We start from the raw sequence: 24,694 nt of genomic DNA, 5'->3' as shown, positions 1-24,694 counted from the left end.
TCAAGATAAGAAACTAAGAAGAACGCCAATAGAACTATGATTTAATCCATTCACATGGAGTAACCTAAAGTTTTCTATTACAAGGACAGCAAAGGAAATTTTCGTTTATAAGTCTATTCAATAGACTTAACAAAACTTCCTGTTCGTAGTATTATAAGTTTGAGTTTATCTAAACCTATGGCTTATGGTATACCTGGTAATTACTTACTCTAATGCAAGCAACTTACTTTAGTAAGATGATGAAGCATTTTCTTTCTAATGGAAATCTATAGAAGCTTCACAACTTCTTAGACATAGATCTTATTTATCTAAGAAAAAATCTCAACTATTCCAGAAAAGATAAAGCCATGAAAGAATTTCTTATATCAACAGTGAGAGGTCTTAGATATGCTTTTGCATGCCTTAGACCAGACACCTGCTGTTGAGTGGGAGTAATGAGTAGGTATCAGATTCATCCAGGAGAAGAACATAGGAACACAATCAAGTAAATCCTAAGATTAAGAAGAGGAACTATAGTGATTTTAGAGAAGTGTAAATACCTATCTGAAGTCTCTAGGTCTACCAGAGAGGGACTGAATGTTAAAGTTGTAGGAAAGGTACTTATTCAGTCTAAGGAAAGTTCTATACATTTTTGTCATCATTCTGAATTGCCTTAACTACTAGTGTTAATTTCCTGATTAACCAAAAGTAGTTGCCAAAGATATAGAATCCAGTATCCCAAGAGAGTAGACATATAGAGAGGAATTTCACATTATCAATGATTTTGTGATTAAGGAAGAGTAATGGTGGCGAAAAGGTTGTGGTTAATTCAACCTTTTAGATCCTATTATGAGGAGTTTACTACTACTACACTTGATTTGTATATCAAGGTGTTGAGATTATTTGAAACGCACTTTTTGTTTTATATTAGTGCAAGTGGGAGTTTGTTGGGTTTTATGCCCTAAATAAAACTCATTTCAATATAATCAGATTTACTTATTAATATAGATCAGACATAACATTTAATGTTGCATGGTTCACATGATTTATTTCATGATTATATGTATATAATGTATGAATTCATCTGAAACCCTTTTCACATACTTGATCCTGTTTATTGTGCCGTCAACACATTGGAAAGTAAACATGACTATGTGAATAAAGTTTCCTAGATTTATCTGACATAGGGTTTTACTGATATGATAATCTACAACAGACTTTACTTGCATTTGGAGAATTGCTATGTTCTTTCCAGAGCATTGGTTAAAGTAAAGCTCAGGTTGGATGCATGGAGTATGCATCGGAAGGGACCGATATTGAACTTTGACTTAGATTTATTAAACTTAGTGTAATATCTATTCAAGTCAATATCGCCTAGTTGATCCTAGATCAAATGATCTTAATCCTTATATGATTAGGCTCAATCTCGAGAGGCTATTCGTGTTCTTTGATTTGTTAGTTAAGCCTCCTTTTAGGTCAGGGTGATACGTACATTTTGGGAACACGGTAGTGCAATTGAGTGGGAGCGCTATCATAAACATGGAATCTATAGCTTCTATCTGGCGAATAGTAAGCAAAGGATGATCTCCTTCGCTATCATGATTTATTTCATGATAGCGAAGGAGATCATCCTTTGCTTACTATTCGCCAGATAGAAGCTATAGATTCCATGTTTATGATAGCGCTCCCACTCAATTGCACTACCGTGTTCCCAAAATGTACGTATCACCCTGACCTAAAAGGAGGCTTAACTAACAAATCAAAGAACACGAATAGCCTTTCGAGATTGAGCCTAATCATATCAGGATTAAGAACATTTGATCTAGGATCAACTAGGCGATATTGACTTGAATAGATATTACGGTAAGTTTAATAAATCTAAGTCAAAGTTCAATATCGGTCCCTTCCGATGCATACTCCATGCATCCAACCTGAGCTTTACTTTAACCAATGTTCTGGAAAGAACATAGCACTTCTCCAAATGCAAGTAAACTCTGTTGTAGATTATCATATCAGTAAAACCCTATGTCTGATAACTCTAGGAAACTTTATTCACATAGTCATGTTTACTTTTCAATGTGTTGACGACACAATAAACAGGATCAAGTATGTGAAAAGGGTTTCAGATGAATTTATACATTATGTACATATAATCATGAAATAAATCATGTGAACCATGCAACATTAAATGTTATTTCTGATCTATATTAATAAGTAAATCTGATTATATTGAAATGAGTTTTGTTTAGGGCATAAAACCCAACAAACTCCCACTTGCACTAATATAAAACAAAAAGTGCGTTTCAAATAATCTCAACACCTTGATATACAAATCAAGTGTAGTAGTAGTAAACTCCTCGTAATAGGATCTGAAAGGTTGAATTAACCACAACCTTTTCTCCACTATTACTCTTCCTTTAATCACAAAATCATTGATAATGTGAAATTCCTCTCTATATGTCTACTCTCTTGGGATACTGGATTCTATATCTTTGGCAACTACTTTTGGTTAATCAGGATATTAACACTAGTAGTTTAGGCAATTTGGAATGGTGCCAAAAATGTATAGAACTTTCCTTAGACTGAATAAGTACCTTTCCTGACTCTTTAACATTCAGTCCTTTTCTGGTAGACTTAGAGACTTCAGATAGGTTTTTACACTTCTCCAAAATCACTATTCCACCCCTAGAGTAACCACCATCTTATCAGAAAGATTTACTAGCAGAAAGGCGAATTTCGAAATCTGATATGGTGTAGTCTAAGAGTTTTAAACACACCCTTATAGACTAACATATAGTTCCTCTTCTTAATCTTAGGATTTACTTGATTGTCTTCCAATGTTCTTCTCCTGGATTAATCTGATACCTACTCATTACTCCCACTCAACAGCAGGTGTCTGGTCTAAGGCATACAAAAGCATATCTAAGACCTCTCACTGTTGATATAAGAAATTCTTTCATGGCATTATCTTTTCTGGAATAGTTGAAACTTTTCCTTAGATAAATAAAATCTATACCTAAGAAGTTGTGAAGCTTCTATAGATTGCCATTAGAAAGAAAATGGTTCAGCATCTTACTAAAGTAAGTTGCTTGCATTAGAGTAAGTAATTACCAGGTATACCTCAAGCCATAGGTTTAGATAAACTCAAACCTATAATACTAGGAACAAGAAGTTTGTTAAGTCCATTGAATAGACTTATAAATGAAAATTTCCTTTTATGTCCTTGTAATAGAAAACTTTAGGTTACTCCATGTGAATGGATTAAACCATAGTTCTATTGGCTTTCTTCTTAGTTTCTTATATTGACAATCCATTACTTGTTTAAACTTACAATGGATTTTAATCACTAGTGTCTCCCAAGTCATAAGAAGTGAAGTTCCTAGAAACTCTCCCACTACGACAAGGTACCGTGAATTATCTCGAAGAAAACTAAATGGTATTGATCTCTTCGGTTGTGACAAGACAACAGAGGCAGTGGGATCATCATGTAAAGCCCGCTTAGTTAATTTGGAAAATTAGCAGTTATTTATGTTAATCAGGAAATTATTTATAGCCATTTAAATAATTTATTATGGAATTCAGATATGCATGAGTATGTTATCAGCAGTTTTATATTTCGTATTTCCGGTGTCCGGTATTTTGGAACGCGGCGTTTGGCTCAGTAGAAATCACAACTTAGTATGTTAGTATTTTGGGGACGGGTTTTAGACATTGGGAATGTCGGGAATGGCCGGGAATTTAGAATGTCCCAAAAATACCCCTTTAGTGATTTTTATGTGATTTTAGAAAGGAGGGGCAAAATGGTCTTTTTGCCCCAATGACTTTTTGTCTTTTGTGACTTGTAAATGGAATTATATGTTGATTTTATTTATTTGTTTCTTGGCTGAAAGTAAATGAATAATATGTGAATAAATCCTTTCTTTTCTCTCATTTCAAACACTTAGTTAATTTTAAAAGAAAATAGAAAAAACTCTCTCTCTCTTTCCTCTCTTTCGGCTGTGGCTTGGAGGTTCAAAAAGCTGGATTTTCTTTGGTGATTCTAGCCCTAACTTGCAACTTGTTTGATCTCTTGTGTGGTATGTATTTCCTAGGCACTTTCTCTTTAAATTCTTGAAGAAAAATGATGAAAATGGATGATAATGCATGTGATTTTTGAGAGTTGTTTCTGCTGTGTTTTGTGGTTGATTTATGTTGTTCAAAGCATGATTTTTGATGTTAAATGAGTTGTGTGATGCATGAGTAGTTAGATTGTTCAAGCTTTTAAATTATATGTGAAAATTGATGATTTTTGTGAGAAAATACTATGCTTAGTTTCTGTGTAATTACTGGATGTTGTGGTTTGTTTTCTGGGGTAATTCTATGCTAGTTTAAGGTGAATTAAGCTAGTGGATTGCTTAGTTAGTTGGTTTTGCTCAAGCTTGAGTTTGAAACTCAAAGCTTGAGCTTTAATGGTGAATTTTGCATGTGGGATTTCTGGGTAGGTTTGATGCTCTAGAATTGTTATTTGGGACCTATTGAGGAGGTCTGGAAAGTTTGGGATCAATTGGGTTCGAATTGGTCAAGATATGTGAATTTTTGCTTGTCGCTCGCGAGGAACCGGAATTCGGTTGAGCATCCGGAATCTCCGGATGGGGTCTGAATTTTCGAACCGGAATTCCGGTTGGGCAACCGGACTTCCGGATGGGGGATTTTTCAGAACCCGAGTTTTCCTCGTTTTTGGGTTTTTAGGGGTATTGCCATGCTTTTTATCGATAGGGAAACTTTTAGTTTCGAGTTTTAGTCCCCGGGAAGTGATTTAGCGTGTCACTTATAGCGTTGTGATTTTTATGGTTTAGGAGCCGAGAATCCGCCGTTCGGCTTCGGTTCCGGTCGGGTTGACGGCACACCCGAAATCGGAATCCGTGTAAGATTAGTATAACGGTATGCATATGTAGTTTACATGTTTAGCGTGCATGTAGGAAGCTCCGTTAGTTTACATTAGATATGTATTTAGGCTTCGAACCACCCAACCCCGTCACGTCGGTACAGTGTGCCGGAGTATGACCAAGACGGCGGAGTATGACCGGTTCGACCGATCAGGCTGACACTGGTTGGTGGTTCAGTGCTATTGACCTATCCCGTCTGCAGTGGCCGGAGTATGACCGGCGGCGGAGTATGACCGGTTCGACCGATCAGGAGGATACTTGTCAATAGTGCCGTCCCCTGAACGTTCAAAACTCAGTACCATGTTGGACATGGCAGTAGTGCTCAGTACCATGTTGGACATGGCAGTAGCGGGACTCAGTATCGTGTTGGACACGGCAGTCAGTTTTATGTATGATATTATTATGCTTTTCTTACTGAGTCTGTCGACTCACAGTTTACGTTGCATGTGTAGGTAAAGGCAAGGCAGTTGCTGATGGACCGTGAGCGAGCTTATGGGATTGTACATGTCGGGGCGGTTAGGCCTGGAGCGTACGATCCTCGGGACAGCAGGGCTGAGATTTTTGTAACGGTCGTTAGATGACCTTATTTTGATGTAAAAGTTAAACAGTAGAAGCGTTTGTAAATATTTTTATAAATCGGGATCCCGAGACTTTTTGCAAAATGGTTTATAAGTTTAATGAAAAAGCAAAATTTTAATTAATCACGTTTTTCCATAAACCTCGTTGATTAGCAACGAGCTGCACAGTACGTTTAAAAATCACGTAATACCCCTAAGTTAGTTAGGGTGTTACACATCATATGTTATATAAGATGATAGAACACTTTTGGAATCAAGAATTAAATATCTCCTTTATTTGCTACTTGTTTTTCAGACTTAGTAATTTTCTTAGAAAAGTAGTGTTTGTTTGAACAAACACTTTCTTATCTATTGACAATGGGATGGTCCACCCCTAATCACTTAGAAAAGCTAACAAACCATGGTTAACAGTTCTAGCTTTTCTTAAGATTTTGATTAGGTCATCCATGAATCTAGTAATGATTTACATTAAGTATACAACCATTACATCGTTCTGAAATTGTATTACCATAGAAGGAAATAGGCAACGACTAGTAACTAATCATCAAAAGGCAACTCGAAATTTCTGGGGAGGTAAGTTTGGATATAATTCAAAAATAAATTTAATGATCTTTGAACTGCATATCTACTAACTATTTCTCCACCCCTATCAGTTCGAAAGATCTTTAACCACTTACCTTAATGGTTTTAACCATTGCTAGAAATTAATGAAATTTTTCAAACATTTCAAATTTCTTGCTAAAAGGTATAATCTAGAGTTATCGTTTTAAGAATACAACGAAAAACTCATATCCACCCCTGAATGTACATCCATCTGCGAATGAGACGAACTACTTTCAGTGGATATAGGCATATTAACTCTTTGCAGAGATTGATCTTGTCAAATTTACTATGAACAAGATACAAATGCCATAGATTAATGAAAATGTGGTAGTGTCGTTTGATGACTTAGATTTATAAAAGAATTCTTAGAATAGTGCAAGTGGATCCTGGTCACAGAATACCTAACTCATATTCCATACAGTTTGAATCCATTAATAAAAGATGGATATTAAACACTTGAGAAAGTGTAACTGAATTGTATCTGGAATTAGAAATATAAGAAAATTTCTGTTTGGATTCTAAAATTAAAGTCAAAGACTTAAATTCAACCAAATATAATGCTTAATTATTTCTTGGACCACCACTACTAATACAAACTCTAAGTCAGATTTGCCCATACAAGTAGGAGATTTCTAAGATTGAGGATTTATATCAATTGGGAATAGAATTTCGGGATTATAATCATATGCGTCATATAAAATGACATGAAATGATTTAAAGACCATTCATCCAATGATATGTTTTTAAAGCTAATTCGAAATGAATAAGCTAAGAGGAATTAGGATAATTTCGTTTAAAATAAGAATCCAACGATGCTTCGATTAGCGAAAGTCAAAGTAATCTTATTTATACAATCTTCTTGTTTCATATCGTAAAAATACTAGTCTAAGGTGTCATCAATTGATGAACAGCTAGATGTCGCATATACAATATTTAACTTTCGAGATCTAACACTATTATGTATGTCTAATGGTGAAAATCCACTAGGGATTTATCTCATTAGATAAACAAGCCAAGTTAGACCAACAATGAAGATTCGAAATTAAACTACAACTTAATAATAGAAAATAACATGGTTCAATATAAATTCATACACAATTCAGAAATTATAAACATATAGCAAGTAGGAATGACTAGTGAAAATACTAAAACATACAATCCTAAATAATTTCCAAGGTTTTCAACAAACTGATACAAAGGTCCCGTAGGCGAGAGTCAAAGCATCATTTATTGAATAGAATTGTCAGCTCATCTAAAATAGAAACCATTCTAGCAACCTTTTATTCGATCAAAATAAGAATCCAACGTTGTCCCGGTAGGCGAGAGTCAAGGTTATTCTCATTTTATGAGCTTCCACCATTGTTTCATGTTTTATGAGTTTATCTCTAAGTAGTCACCGTAGGGGAGAGTCTAAATAGAGACGAAAACTCACAAGACACTTATCAAATGAAATCTTACGGTGTTAAATGCGTTCAACGAATAACCATCCATAGGGGGACGAAGTCTAGCGTCTCGAGGTTATATTGAAAACATTTAACTTTTGTAAGACCAACAATGGAGATCGAATATCTTAATAATAATCAAGCTCATTATTTAAAGAGAGTTGTATTTTCTTTGATTCTCTTTATTTAATTTATTTATTTTAAATATATATTTATTTAAAATTTCCAATTTAGAATGAAAAATTCTAAATATAAATTTTAATTTAATATTTATAAATTTTACTTAGATGGATATGAAAATAACATGAATTATTTCCATCTTAGTAATAATTTCCAATAAATATTTAGAAAAATATTAAATTTAAGTTGTTACAAAATTAATATAAATTAATTTACAACTCAAATTTAATTTTCTATAAATATATATTGCATTTCGAAAAATTAAATTATTTAAGAATACAATTTTCGAAAATGCATGTTAAAATAAAAAATTAATCCTGGAAAAATTATTCTAATTTAATGTTGGCCCAAAATTAATTTACAACAAAAAATATAATTTTCCTATTTAATTAAATATATAAGAAAAATTTCAAATATTTAAGTATGATGATGAAAATCAACTTAAATATTAATTTTCTATTTAATTAAATACACTAGAAAAATACTTCAAGCAAAAATATCATCTATCTAGATTTTCCTTTGACTAATAAATTCAATTTCTAATAATATATTTTAATTCAATTTATTTTAAATTAATCAATAAATGAAAAAATCATTGATTTAAGTTGATCCAAGAATTAATTAAAATAAATAATTAATTTACAACTTAATCTATTTTTCAAGATAAAATTCGAAATTCTACCATTTAAGAAATACAATTTCGAAAATTGATTAATAAAATAAAGAAAAAATATATTTTGAAAATTATTTAAATTTAGTTGAAAAAATAAATTTCAACTAAAAATAATTTTCTATTTAATTAAATTTCATGAAAAAGAAATATTTAAGTATGATGATAAAAATCAACTTAGATATTTAATTTTCAAATTAATTAAATGTATTAAATTCAAGAAATAAATAATTAAGTGTAGAGAAGGCTTAATTATTAATCTCTAGTTTAATACTACGAAAAATATACTTAAAATAAATTGTACCAAAATTAATTAAATAATTAATTTCACAATTTATAATATTTTCCTATTTAATATTAGAAATAATAAGTAGTCTAGAAATAACTATCTAGAAAATATCTTATTTGACTAAGTATCTTTTCCACAAAATTTGAAAAAATATCTAATTTAGGTTGTATTAGAAAAAATCTAGAACCTAAATATTTTTCAAATTTAAATTTAATTAAATATCAAAAATTAAGTTGTAACCACTTAATTTGAAAATATTCCATTTTAAGTTAATATTTGAAAAGATATTAACTTAAAAAATATCTAAAGAATCTTAATAACCAATGCCTAAAATTCCTCAAGTTAATTTTGAAATTTTAAATTCAAAAGATATTCAGATTTAAGTTGGTTAGTTGTAGATAACTAAATATCAACTTAAATAAGAATATTTAATGAAAAATTTAAATTAAGTTCCAGAAAGAATCTAGATGGTTATAATTCTATATTTAATTAAATACAAGAAAATACATATAGTTTAGCTTAGAATAAAAAATTCTTTAAACTATAATTTTCTTAAATTAATTTCAAAATAAATGAAATTAATTATGTTGCTAATCAATTTTATTAGGTTAAACTAGTGTAATTAACCTAGTACAGTTGTTCAAATCAAGCAAATGGGCCTTCACAATTGGGGTGGTTCATGTGAGGGGGTGCTGGGTTCAGTATGTCGTACCCACTTCTATGGCTCCCAACTCTCACACAAGGCCCAAAAGAGAGGAATTTAACCTTAAAATGAACAACTGTTATTAATTGAATAGGCCCAAAAACTAAATGGGCCTAAATAAATTCTATCAAGAACTATGATAATTTATTTTAGCAACAACAACCTATATGTATCTATAATCAAATTAAACACATAGGCTCACACAGGCACACTTTGGATGGGTCCTATCATGTTGCTAGGTCATACATAGATGAAAGAAGATTGTAAATATACCTGTTACAAATTATTAACTTAACCAAGGGAGCCATCAGATCATTAGATCTGGCAAAAAGTAACCATGGCTATTTGCAATCAAGTAATAATAGGTTTTGAAAACTTACAAACAAGCTAAAACACATACTCCTGCAACAAGGTTAGCTGGATAGTTGGATGTAGGATTTATTTAATTTTAAATTAAATTATTAATTTCGAAAATAATTAATTAAATAAAAAAAAATTTTGAAAATTTTTAAAAAAATTTGAAAAAATCGAATTTTTTTTAAAAAAATTTAAATTTAAAATTAAACCTACAATTTTTGAAAAATTAGGTTTCAACCAACCTAAATATCATTTCAAAAATTTGCTAACTACTTTTAAATTTTAAATGTTATTTTATAAATAAAAATTAAATAAAAAATTAGAAAAGATAAATAAATATCTTTTCAGATTTTAAATTTAATTTAAATAAATAAAATAACAAAATTTAAAAGTTAGCAAAATATCTTACATCTATTTAAAATTACATGATTATAAATATCTTATTTTAAATTTAAATAAGGTCAAAATATCTAAAAAGATTTAATTTTAAAAAAAAATTCTTAAAAGATAAGATATAATTAAAAATATCTTAAAAGATAAGATATCTTAAAAATATCTTAAAAGATTTTATAAATATTTTATAAAATCTGACCTTAAATTTAAAAAAAAATAAGATATAATCAAATTTAAAAATAAGATAGATTTTTAAGCAAGAAGATAGATACTAATTCTATTCAAATTCAAATTACACTAATATCTTGAATTAAATTTAAAAAATATTAAATTAATTCAAAATGATAATTAGAATTGAATTAGGAATAGTAATAGTATAAATACAAAACTATACAAAAAATTGGAAGTTAATTCCATGAAAAAGCATGAAAAATCGAAGAAAAACAAAAAAATTCGAAACTGTACGGACAGATTTGCGATCGCAGGAAAAAATCCGCACAGCCCCGATTTTTTCAAATCTCAAAAAATCATAACTAATTCAAATAAAATCCAAATTAAGTTCTGTAAAAGGCTAACTTGCTTAATTTTTTCCATACTATCCAATAAAAATAATTCCAGAGATGAAATCGCAATTATTTTTCACGAAAATTTCACAAACATCAATCAATCATCAAATAACACTCAATACAACATGATACCATCCAAAGAACATACAAACAATCGTTTTAAAGTCCAAATTTCTTGCAAGTAAATCAATTACGATGGCTCTGAGGCCAGTTGTTGGAGATTATTTTACCAGGATCTTAGATCTACTCACAAGTATGTTTATTAACATCCTAAATATGAACTTTCTAAAACGATAAATTAAACACCTATAAAGTTTAAGAAACCTTACATTGGGTGCAGCGGAATATAATGACTCCTTCCGTTCAGATATCTAGCCCTTGATTCCTTTCTGTAGCAGAGCATTATCAATATTTGAACCTGGATCTCTTTCTCTGAATCTTTGATGCTGAAACTCCTTTGCTGATGATCTTTCTTCACGATCTTCCTCACTATGATTGAGGTATCACTTGATGTGTGTGGGCACTACTCTAATCACTAAGGATTTCGAAATTCAAAGGAAGAAGAAAGAAGAAGTGGTAGCTAAAGATAGGGAGAGAGAAGGCTCAGTTTTTCTGATTCAGAAAGTGTCAGAAGAAAAGTCTAATTTTCCTGAAGCCTTCACTATCTATTTATAGCATTCCACTAGGGTTAGGTTTGGATTATATGGCATTAAAATAATGAAAAAATCAATTTAAAACACTACAATAGGTGGCCGGGCAAGCATTAGTGGATTGGGCCTTGGGTTTTGCAATTTTGCAATTTTAACACCTTTTGTATCTGATTTTCTCAAAAATGCCAATTTCCTAATTCAACCATTTAAATGCCAATTCTAACTATTTAATAACTATAAATAATTATTAAATAATATTTTCATTTATCATATTTATTAATTAAACCATACAAAGTATCATAATTAACAAATATGCCCCTATAAACTCTTTCTTTACAATTTCGCCCTTACTTAGTGAAAAATTCACAAATAGACATAGTCTAATTTGAGAATTATAATTGATTAATCAAAACCAATTACATGAGTCTTACAAGCAATATTATCTCAACTAGTGCGGGGACCATGGGTCTATATAACCGAGCTTCCAATAAGTAGATCAAGAATTTAGCACTAAAATTCACTAACTTATTAATTCTTCGTTGAATCCACACATAGAACTTAGAATTGCACTCTCAGTATATAGAATGCTCTATATGTTCCACCATATAGACACATCATTAGTTATCCATTGTTATAATCCTAATGTGATCAATGATCCTCTATATGAATGATCTACACTGTAAAGGGATTAGATTACCGTAACACCCTACTATGTATTTTATCCTTAAAACACTTGACCCCGTATAAATGATATTTCAGCTTATGTGAAATGAGTACTCCACCATTTATGTTCGTTTGGTCAAGCTCGAAGGAGATCATCCTTTGCTTACTATTCGCCAGATAGAAGCTATAGATTCCATGTTTATGATAGCGCTCCCACTCAATTGCACTACCGTGTTCCCAAAATGTACGTATCACCCTGACCTAAAAGTAGGCTTAACTAACAAATCAAAGAACACGAATAGCCTTTCAAGATTGAGCCTAATCATATCAGGATTAAGAACATTTGATCTAGGATCAACTAGGCGATATTGACTTGAATAGATATTACGGTAAGTTTAATAAATCTAAGTCAAAGTTCAATATCGGTCCCTTCCGATGCATACTCCATGCATCCAACCTGAGCTTTACTTTAACCAATGTTCTGGAAAGAACATAGCACTTCTCCAAATGCAAGTAAACTCTGTTGTAGATTATCATATCAGTAAAACCCTATGTCTGATAAATCTAGGAAACTTTATTCACATAGTCATGTTTACTTTCCAATGTGTTGACGACACAATAAACAGGATCAAGTATGTGAAAAGGGTTTCAGATGAATTTATACATTATGTACATATAATCATGAAATAAATCATGTGAACCATGCAAGTGATAGGGTTTTACTGATATGAAATAAATCATGTACATATAATCATGAAATAAATCATGTGAACCTGAGCCTTCTCTCTCCCTATCTTTGGCCGAACCCACTCTCTTTCTTCTTCCTTAAATTTCGAAAATCCTTAGTGTATGAGTAGTGCCCACACACAGCAAGTGATACCTCAATCATAGTGAGGAAGATCGTGAAGAAAGACTTTCAGCAGGAAGGAGTTTCAACATCAAAGATTCAGAGAAAGAGATCCAGGTTCAGATATTGATAATGCTCTGCTACAGAAAGGAATCAAGGGCTAGATATCTGAACGAAAGGAGTCATTATATTCCGCTGCACCCAATGTAAGGTTTCTTAAACTTTATATGTGTTTATTTTATCGTTTAGAAAGTTCATATTTAGGGTGTTAATAAACATACTTGTGAGTAGATCTAAGATCCTTGTAAAATAAATTCCAACATTAACTACGTTTAAATATTAATAAATATATATAATTATATTCAGAATTAAATATCTATCTATCTATATAAAATGGGGCTATGTAACAGAATTTTTAGTTTAATAGTATTTTTTGGTTTACTGTGTTAACTTTAACAGAATGTCCTATTACTTAATAGAACATTCTTATTAACATAGATTTTTGTTAATGATATTAAAGCCTATTTCGTGATTGATTTGCACAAAAATAATAGTAGTAAAAGAAGAAAAAATAACACAAAGCTTTTTTACGTGATTTTGCCGTTAAAATTCTGCATAGTCCACGAGTCTATCTTATTAGATTTCTCTGATACAAAACTAGGGTTCTTTCTCTAAAGGACTTTCTGTCCCTTATTCAGTGTATCCTTACCCTATTTATAGTTACATAGGAAGGCAGCTAATTACAATAGAATTAATATTTCACAACGACAATCCCTTGAAATTGTGGGATTTGATTTCATCCCATGTAAAATAAATACGGTTATTATTTGAAAATTACACAGATATGATTTATCTTCTTTTACCGGGTCAATGCTGAGGTGGGTTTAGATACACTGGAAAATGTATCTCGTTGGGATATCTCGCTGGGAACTTGAATAGCAACAATAACCCTGGCAGCGAGCTAGAGCTTTTCTCATGTCTTTTTGAGGTTGATAATGAAAACACCGTCATTATCTGACAATCACAGCCCTTGATGAGAAGGTGAACTTCATCAATTAACATCATTTGAATGTCAGCTTCTATCTGAGAGAGATGACTCCACGGAGCAGTGGATCTCATTAAAAGATGTCTGAAGCTGAATAGTGAAGGTACCATGTGCATGTCTTCTTATAGAGAGATGGATGCGTCGCTATTCGTTGTTCAGATTCATTCAACAATTATGCTTAGTTTGTATAATGTATATTATATACTAAGTGTTCTAACAGTCAACATGCCTCGTCTACATCTCTTCATACGTAGCAAGGTTGGTGCATCACTTTATATTACTGATGTCATCTTTATGATTGTGTCTTCATGTACGAAATGGTTTCTCGTCAATATGCAACTTAAAAGTTTGTACATCCGTGTCTCGCTTAAAACTTTACAATCAACGACTTATAGATATACTCTATAAGCTCTGCATTTAATAAGTGATTCCATTTCAATATCTTCTAATATAATTGTCATTATATTCGTTGATTCGTTTTTTCTCAGGTGGACACATGTCCTCCTCTAAAGTACCAGTCGAATTTTGGGTATAACAATTGCCCCTTAAAAAATTCCTTTTAATGAAAAGTGCTTTATAAATGATTATAGAGGGTATTTTTGTCATAATCCCTTTTGAAAAAATGCATGTCCTATGACTTTGGTAGTTTTGCAGTTTCGATGAACATCAGCATTTAATGACCATCCTTTCCACTTCTGTTTCAGATTCTACCTATTGGATCGATTGTCTCCCTAATCTAACAGAGATTAACCCAAGAGTATAAAATGAAAAAAAGGAACCACCTTTGCACAACTTTTGCCATTTCAGAATCTCTAAAAACTTTTCAAGCTTTTCTGTAGAAAATACCATACCCAGATTTTCCAGAAACCTTGCATGCCATCGTTGTCATAAAGATTTTTCTTTCGAGTTTCGTCTGATTTAATTTTCAACTTCAAGCATTCAGAGGGATCTTCACGCAGTTCGTTGTTTCGCAGATTACAAAGACGCTAATCGTCCCAAAAAACCAACTCCAAACAGTAAGTGATTTTTCTCCTTATTTTCTTACATGCTTTTAATGTTGTGTTTATGGGTTTGATTACTAATTTTCTAGTTAACACCTTTGTTGCCTCATTTGGTTTTAGCAATTTTAGGGCTTTATTATATCTGGGTAAATGTTAGGGTTTAGGTAGAACATAGGTTTTTGAGATTCTCCAATTTACCAACTTCTGGTTTGATAAATTTCTTCAAGGATTTGGGATTGCTTTCTCCTTCCAGCAATGTCCCAATCTGGTTTAGAAGTTTATCGTCCAGAGTATTTAGACAAAGTGTCCTACTAAACTTTCCCTCCCATACAAACCTAGAATTTCAAAACCTAAATCCAAATTAGAAATAAATGATGCAAATATTAGGGAACACTTAGTGAAAACCCACCAAGAAGATATTGCTAGTCACCACATACGCCTCTTGCAAGAAATTACAGAAGGTAGATGTCGTTTCTTGCGGGACGCTGCTTGTCCTGAACCTCCCAGTTTGTCCTATATTCCTTTGGCTAAGCTTTTGTTTTTACCCAAGGTCACGATTGCTTTTGAACTAGTTGACTTGGACTTTGAAATTATGTATTCCAACCCACGTAAATCAAAGACTCCTCTGGACCCTAACCTCACCTTTGAGGCTGAGCTAATAGAGTCAAAGGTGCGAGCCATCAGAGACTATGTGGATAATATTTTGAGGACTTGTGGCGTTGAATATGAGCAAGACTGTCGAGTTAGATCGAGGCGTCTGGTGAGTTCAGTTGCTATCCATCAGTGTGACTTACACATGAAACATCTAAGGGGGCCAGTGGCGAGACCCGTACAAGTGGTTGGACTAGGATAGGTCCTTGGAGCCTTAAACACATTAAGGCTAGAGCAATAATCCCCCTGCGAGACTATATGGGGACTCATACAGGTGATCGTAAGATCATTGTGGATTTTCCATATAAAACTCCCTTTAAAGATGAATTCTTCTAGACAACCGGTCTCTTCCCCATTGGCACAACCACTGTCCGCATAATACGTAAGTGATTATTTGCACAAGACTTGGTTAAATTAGTTCATGTCTTTTATTCTAGTTTAGCTGATTGTAGTTTTGCTTTATTTTTGACAGTTTACTCAAAAAGACCTGCCCCTACTCCTGAGATGGTCGAGCACCGCAGGCTCCTGTTAGGTCTCCCATACGATCTTCGGTCATGCGAATTTCTTTGGAACGAGGCCAACCTTAGGTCTGTGGGTCTCCTAACTGATAAGGAGTTTACTTGTGATTATAAATATCCCAAGTATTCGTCTTGGTCGTAGGTTCCTATCCCAAATGAGGAGAAAGCTCAAGATCGCGTGGCTCAGGCACAATACCTCCAGAACACTGTCCCTCCGGAAGCCAAAGAAGGAGCATCCCGAGGTAATCAATGTGATTGGTCACCTACAGTGCTTAGGGCCAAGCATAATATTTTAGTTTCATTTCAAGATAGTCGCTATAACTTTTACTCCTGGAATCCCCTTATCATATATCATATTACACATAGGTTTGATAGTTGGTATCCCTAGTTCCACGTCCAACTTAACTGTACTGAGTCGTACTATGGCATAGCCGAGCAGTACGGGACCATGACGGATAGGGCAAGTCATTTAGACGCGAGCTGGGATTTAGAACTGATTAATCCCTATGATATATTCAGGATCATGGGCTGTAAGGATTTTAGTGGATTTTATAGTCCTTCTACCACGTCTTCTAGTGATTATGGTAAATTCCTTAGGCAGGAAATTATGCCCTAATCTCCCCTTTTACATGTCTTTCAATAAATGCTTAACACTTGATCTTGTGTCACAGAAATGAATTTCGAAGGTCTCGTCCACAGGAAGGGAAAGAAGAGGTTGACCATCTTGGAGGCCCCATCAGACGTCGAGGTGGAGCTCCCAAAAAGGCCCAAGAAGACTACAGCTAACAAGAAGCGAGCCTCCCAGACTTGTAACCTCGAGGTTCCTGAGACTAAGATTCAGGATCCAATCCCTCCTCCAACCACCGCAAGTACCGTCAAACCTATCCCCAAAGCAACTCAAGCTTCTCCCTCTTCGAGCCAAGCCCTTGAAACCTTGCCTGTCGAGGCAGGGAAAGCTAGCCCAGAATACACTAGAGACTTCAGTGCCGCATGCTAGCGTCATTTCAAGGCTTTCCTCCCCCATGAATGGGATTTAATTAAAAATGGGGATCTGGGGGAGATGCTCACAAGGAGTATATCTCACAGCCTCTCGGTAATCTTCTTTATCCTTATCTACTCATCTCCCTTTTTTATCCTTCGAAATACATACGTATTTTTGTTTGTTGGTTTCCAAATATCTTTCATTTCCTTTGTCGTCCAATGGAATGATGCCATACCGGAGAATACTCGCATCACCAAAGATGCCGAGAAGGTGAAGAGGAACCTTGAGGCCGAGCTTGAAGCTACTAAAAAGGAGGCAAAGGACAAGGTCAATGCATGCCAGAAACTCCATGGGGAACTTGATGCTACCAAGGTAACACTCGATGAAAAAGAAGCAAAAACCATTGGCTGATGCAACGTTGTTGGCCTTCGTACCATTTACTAAGCTTGGATGGAAAATCCAAAGATGGACACGAGTTTCTTGGGAGATTTTGAGGAGGAAATCCTTGCCTTCTGTGAGAACACTTAAAAGGAAGAATAAGATGTCGAGGCAGAAAAAAAAGTAGCACTGTCCAAGTCTCTTGCTATGTAGCCTTGGCTTTTATTTATTTTTATTTTATCTAGGTAAATGTCCTTAAGGCCGAGACAATGATTTGCCCCTTGTGGCACTTTTTGTAAAGACAAATTTACAAGGTTGGATGGCCAACTTTGCTTTTATCTTATCTTTATTGAATGCTTCATACTTTTCATTCACAACTTGAACAATTATATTTTGATCAAATTTAAAATACTTTAGGCATTTCCATTGCTCATATTTTCCTTTGATATTAATTAAGTATTTAGTGATCTACTATGTGTGCGAGCAATTATCAATTTTGCTTTGCATAAACAGTTATAATCTATTTTAAGCAAACTTGAATATACTTTAAATGATTTATCACTTTGTATATTTTTGATTGCTGATATGAATAGTTACATCGTCTATTCATATATTAGGTTTAAGTATTTTTTCAAAACATCTTGGTGTTTCGTTTAATACTTTCCTACGAAATGTGAGCCCTTAGTATTCAGCTTTGCACGTAGCTTATGAGTTATATCTCATTCACAACTTTTGATTTTCCTTTCTCATTAGAAAGGTTCTTTAATTAAAAGGTCATTCACAATTTTTTATTTTCCTTTCTCGTCAGAAAGGTTCTTTAATCAAAAAACTTTAAAAATTTTGAAATCTTTTAAAGTGGTAGGCTTGCAATATATCATGTATTTCCATAATTATTCTGGTGAATCATACATGTATGCCCCTCAAGTAATTTTAAATAATAACACTTTGTAATTACTTGAAAGCTGATTAACTTTATTAATAACTAAAGTTCAAAATATTACATTGAGAATATGAGTTACAGCATCAGTTTACTGGTAGTAGGGTCGCAAATGTTCCACGTTCTAGCAGTTCTTTATCCGCGAGCCATTCAACCGAGCCACTTTGTAAATCCCGGTTCCTACTATTGCTTCAATCATATAAGGACAAGTTGAATACTCCTGCAGATGCACCTCTTATATTTGCAAATACTCACCTTAGCACCAAGTCTCCAACGTTGAAGAGCCACTTTTTCACCCTTTTGTTGAAGTATCTTGTTACTCGGTGTTGGTATGCTGCATTAGTAATTTGCGACTTAGTATGTTTTTCATCAAGTAGATACAAGGATAATTTTAAAAGTTCTTGGTTTTCTTCTTGATTACAAAACTCTCGTCTGTGTGTCGAGATATTTACTTCAACTTGCAGTATTGCCTCCCAGCCAAATGCTAACGAGAATGGAGTATGTCCTATTGCTATCTTCTCAATTGTTGTATGAGCCCAAAGTACTTGATGTATTTCGTCGACTCATCTACCCTTGGCGACGTCTAGTTTCTTCTTGATAGTATCCTTTAAGGTCTTGTTAACAGCTTCCACTTGTCCATTCGCCTGAGGTCTAGATACTAACTAGAAGCTTTTGATAATTTTGTTCCTCTCGGAGAACTTAGTGAACAAATTGCCATCGAACTGAGTTCTATTATCGGATACTATCATCATTGGAATTCCAAACCTATAGACAATGTTTTTGACAACAAAGTCGAGGACTTTCTTGCAAGTTATGGAAACTAGAGGTTCAGCCTCTGTCCATTTGGTAAAGTTCTCGACAGCCACCACTCCATACTTGGCTCCTCCTCGCCCTGTGGGAACTGCGCCAATCAGATCAATCCCCATATTAAAAATGAGTAGGGCAAGGTCATCATTCTCAGTGTCGTTGGTGGGACGCGAGGTATATGCAAAAATCTCTGACACTTATCACACTTCTTGACAATTTCATGGGTGTCCTTGTTTATGGTTAGCCAGTAATATACTTGTCTAATAATCTTTTTTGATAGACTTTGCCAACCTGCATGATCCCCACAAAAGCCTTCACGGATTTCCTTGATGATCTCGTTTGCTTCTACAAAAAGAACACACCATAGGAGAGGCATTGAATAGCCCCTTCTATACAATTTACCTTCTACTATCGTGTAGCGAGGCACTAAATACAAGATTTTTCGTGCCTCATTTTTGTCAGTCGAAAGTTATCTGTTGAGTAGATAGGTTATTATGGGAGTCATCCACGTAGGGGAGCTGTCTATCATCTCGACATCTCCTTTTTCGCATATACTTGGTTCATTTAGCATCTCCATCAGAACCAAGTTTAATTCATCCAAACCATTCTGCGAGGCCAGTTTGGCTAAGGCTTTGGCATTAGAGTTATGTTCTCTTGTTACTTGCTCGATTTTGAAATAATCAAACATTTCTATGTTCTTACGAACTTTCTCTAGCTACTTTGCAATATTTAAGCCATTGCCCTTGTATTCCCCAAGAACCTGATTTACTATCAGTTGTGAATCACTATGACCTATGAGATTTTTAACTTTCAATGCTTCGGTTGTCCTTAAACCAGCAATCAAGACTTCATACTTAGCCTCGTTGTTTAGTGCGTCGAATTGAAATCTTAAGGTATAATGAAATTTAAAGCCCTCTGGCAAAATCAATGTCACCCTTGCACCCGAGCCCTGCTCATTGGATGCACCGTCCACGTATAATTTCTAAGTGTCCATGTCTAGCTGAATAAGCGGATTTTCCTCTAGAGTTATTCCTTCTATCAGGAAATCTACCAAGGCTTGGCCCTTGATGGATGTTTGTGGGTGATAAGTTATGTGAAACTGTCCCAGTTCCATTGACCATTTTATCAATCTTCCAGAAGCATCTAGTTTTGATAAAACCTGTCTCAGGGGTTGATTACTTAACACCTTAATCAGATGTTCTTGGAAGTAAGGTCATAACTTGCGAGATGCGTGGATTAGGCATAAGGCAAGTTTTTCAAGAGGGGGATACCTCGACTCTGCCCCCAGTAACCTCCTACTAACATAGTAATAAGGTTGTTAGTGATTTCCCTCTTCTCACACTATTACCGCACTAATCGCATTTTCTGAGACAACCAAGTAGAGGAGTAATGTCTCTCTGGTTACAGGTGTCGACAAATGCCATTTTATGCTCTTAAAGGCCTCCTCGCAATCCTTTGTCCATTCAAATTTCTTGTTGCCTCTCAATACATTGACAAACGGTAGACACTTATCAGTTGACTTCGAAATGAATCTGTTAAGTGCCCCCATTCTTCCTGTCAAGACCTGGACTTCCTTTGGTTTGGTTGGTGATGGCATATCTATCAAAGCCTTAATTTTCTCAGGATTTGCTTCAATGTCCCTCGCATTGACTATGATTCCCAAAAACTTTCCGAAAGAAACTCCAAAGGAACATTTTTTCGGGTTAAGTTTCATATTGTACTTTTTTAATATTTCAAGGCACTCTGCTAGGTCTATAGTATAATTTCCACTCTTTACCAACTTCAACAACATATCATCGACGTAGACTTCCATGTTTCTTCCAATTTGACTCGCAAACATTTCATTCACAAGTCGTTCATATGTTTCCCCAGTGTTTTTCAACCCAAATGGCATGACTTTATAGTAATAAAGCCCCATGTTTGTTACGAAGCTTGTATGTTCTTGATCAGGGACATGCATTTTTATGTGGTTATATCTAGAGTATGCATCCATAAATGACATAAGCTCGTCTCAAGTAATTGCATCTACCAACTGGTCAATACTTCGCAGTGGAAAGCAATCCTTTGGACACGCCTTATTTAAATCAGAAAAGTCAATAAAAATTGTCCAAGTCCCATTTGTCTTTGGGACGAGAACAGGATTGGATATCCACGAGGGATAAAATGCCTCGCGTATAAAGTTATTAACCAACAACTTTTCCACTTCCTGCTTGAGTGCCCCTTGTCTCAGAATCCAAGGGTCGCCTCTTCTGTCTCTTGGTGTGGTAATTCATATCGACATTTATGTGGTGGTAGATAATCTTAGGGTCGATCCCTATCATATCTCCATGGCTCCAGGCGAATTGGTCTTGTTTCACCTTCAAAAAGTTAATTAGCTGCTATTTCAATTATTCATCCAGGTTCTTCCCAATGTATAGACACTTTGTGGGATATCCTTGATCTAGAACAACCTCTTCCAGCTCCTCAATTTGTTTAAATAAATTTCTTTCATCTTGAATCTGAGGATCAAGATCTTCATTGTTCTTCTCACCTTCTTTAGTTTCCATTAGCTGGTGACCAGCCTTTGGTGCTGCAGCTCCATGCGATAGCATTTACGAGCTAGGATTTGATCACCTCACACTACTCCCACACCCATTGGTGTCTGAAACTTCAGGGATAAGTGCTTAATTGAGCTAACTGTCCCTAGTACAATTAAGGTTGGTTGAGCAAGTAGTATGTTATAAGCTGATGGAAGGTCGACAACCAAAAAGTCTTGCATTATTGTGGTGGATAAAGGTGCTTTGCCTAATGTCAATGGAAGCTTGATTATTCCTTAACTAGCGACAATGTCGCCTGTAAATCCACAAAGATTTACCATGCAAGGTTTTACTTTAGCTTTTTCAAGTCCCATCTTCTTCAGTGTATCCCTATAAAGGATGTTCACTAAACTTCTGTTGTCCACCAGCACCCTCTTTATCCTCTTATTAACGAGTTGGATGGTAATCTCTAGGGTGTTGACTTGAGGATACCTCACGTATTTTTCATCTTCCTTCGAGAATATAATCGAAGGTTCTTTAGTCTTTGCTTTCTTGGAATGTTCCAGAGCAAAGGTAGACTGCTCATTCTTCAGTTATTTCACATTCCTCTTTTGGGCATTGTGCTTTCTCTTGCAATATGTGGCCCTCTCAAGATAACTAGGATATCCTCTGCTTCAAGGGGAGCAGGTTGTAATCCTTGGTTGCATGGGTTATTGGGCAGATTTGGAAAGTTTTGCCCATTGCCTTGTCTTTTCACATATTGCTTGAAGTGAGCTCGTGCGATGAGACTCTCTATCTCATCTTTCAATTGACGACACTCGTCTGTTGTATGCCCAATGTCTTTGTGATACTTATAGAATTTTGTCGCATCTCTCTTATGTCTCGCATGCCTCATGGGCTCAGGTTTACGAAATGTGACCTTATGCTCAGCGCGAGATAAATGTTTTCTAGATTTTCATTAAGTTCAGTATAAATAGTGCAAATTGGCACGTACTTGTCGTGATTCTTTTGCTTTTTCTTATCCTTGGCTGACTCCTTAGAATTATCTTTTTTCTTTAAACTAGAGGCTCCTGGATTATCAGCCTTGGTTGAGACAATGCTTGTTAAGGCATTACTGGGTTTGCTTCTCGAACCAGTCCGTAATAACTTCATCTCTTTTCTTGCTTCCTCTTTTCGAACAAATACTTAAGCCCTTTCATTGATCTTAGTAATGTTTTTTACTGGGCGACCCGTAGGTCATCCCATAGCTCGCCTCCAGCAGTGGAGAGATCAGTAGAGATCCCTGGATAAAGAGCAGTAAGCTTGGTACTATCATCCAGGTTTCTCACCGTTGCAGCAGCTGTGCTAAATTTACTTAAGTAAGCCTGAAGCGTCTCGCCCGGCTGCTGCTTTATGTTTATGAGTGAGGATGCCTCAGGTCGCCTATCCCTTGCGGCCTGGAACTTCTTTTTGAAGTCCTTAGACAATTGTTCCCAAGAGGTGATTGAATGATGAGTAAATTTGATGAACCAGCTACTCGCTAATCCAACTAACGAAGTGGGGAACAAAATACAGCATAGATTGTTCGTAACATTACTAGCTCACATAATAGTATTGAAATTATTTAAATGAGAGACTGGATCTGTGGTCCCATCATACGATGAGACGTCGGGGTTCTTGAATCCTTAAGAGAATGTAGTATGCATGATGTTTGGATGGAAAGGCTCGAGCTCCTCATCCAAGTGATATCCGGACTATTTCCCTTGCTCCCTGACTTGATACCTCCTGAATTTATCTTCCAACTCATATATTCACACTTGGATAGGATCCTCTTGCTTTAGACCGAGCTATTGGTGAAGAGCAGGTTTTTTCTAGTTCAAGTGGTTACGAAGATCCGGTTGTTGCTGTTTATAATTTCTAACAAACCTCATCCTACTCATGGACCTCGTCCTTAAGTAACTTTTAGTGTTACTTGTGCCGGTACTCTCTCGATTATTATTACGATGAGTTCTTTCCCTCCTTGCATTGATCGACTATGGGTTATCGTGCGTCCTGAGCTGACACTCGCCTTTTCACATCTCATCCTTCTCCCAGTGGTATGGGTCGTTGCATGCCCCCTGCTGGGGTTTGTACGTGCCCCTTCCCTTGTGATTCGAGAAGGATGTTGACCTTGGTGGCAACCCACTAGTCCCAGGTTGAGTCCCAGGATTTCCTTCGTTCTCATGGGGAATTTCCTGTTCCCTAGTCTCGGGTCGTCTTCTATTCTCAATTCTGTGAGAAGGCTTCGGTAGGTCATTTGTTTGTTCATTCTCAGGGGGACCCTCGATTTCCCCAGGTTGTTTTTCCTTAGCATTTTGAGGATTCTCCTGAGCCATCTCTTGCCTCCTGGTTTGTGAGCCACGAGGTCTGCCTCGTGCTCTCCTCACTCCAGGATCAGGTTGGTGTTGTGTGTTGTTCTCCTGTGCCACCAGGCCGCGGCTGCCTCACGTTCCAACTCAGCATTTCGTCAATTTGCCTCCTCCAAACGATGCCTGAGATGGAAATTTTCCAACTCGACAACTGGCACGTATCTCGTGGGATCATAGGCACCGTCATTATCATATTCGATAGGTTGAGCACCCCCATGATTGGGTTCTTCATTCCCTGCTTCTGGGCTCCATTCTCATCTTGAGTCCTCCTTGAACGTGTGGATCGTGTACTTGGGTCCCTTTTAGGTTGGGTCCTTCTAGGACGAGTGGTCCATGTAGATCGTGAATTGGGAGGCCTCCGTGAGCCCATTGGCTCCTTTCCAGGATGAGTACTAATGTTTTCTCCGTTACCAACCATGGAGAAAGGTTTTTCTTTTGATCAGAAGGGTCTTTTTTTCTAAGCTTTTTTCACGTAGGCTCTCAATGAAAGCACCAACCTGTTAACGCAGATTTTTGTTAAATATATTAAAACCTATTTCGTGACTGATTTGCATAGAAATAACAGTAGTAAAAGAAGAAGAAATAACACAAAGCTTTTTTACTTGGTTTTGCAGTTAAAATTCTGCA

This window comes from Cannabis sativa, chromosome 5 (genome assembly GCF_029168945.1).
Source record: "Cannabis sativa cultivar Pink pepper isolate KNU-18-1 chromosome 5, ASM2916894v1, whole genome shotgun sequence".
Classification (NCBI taxonomy): domain Eukaryota; kingdom Viridiplantae; phylum Streptophyta; class Magnoliopsida; order Rosales; family Cannabaceae; genus Cannabis; species Cannabis sativa.
This window is presented reverse-complemented; position numbering follows the sequence as displayed.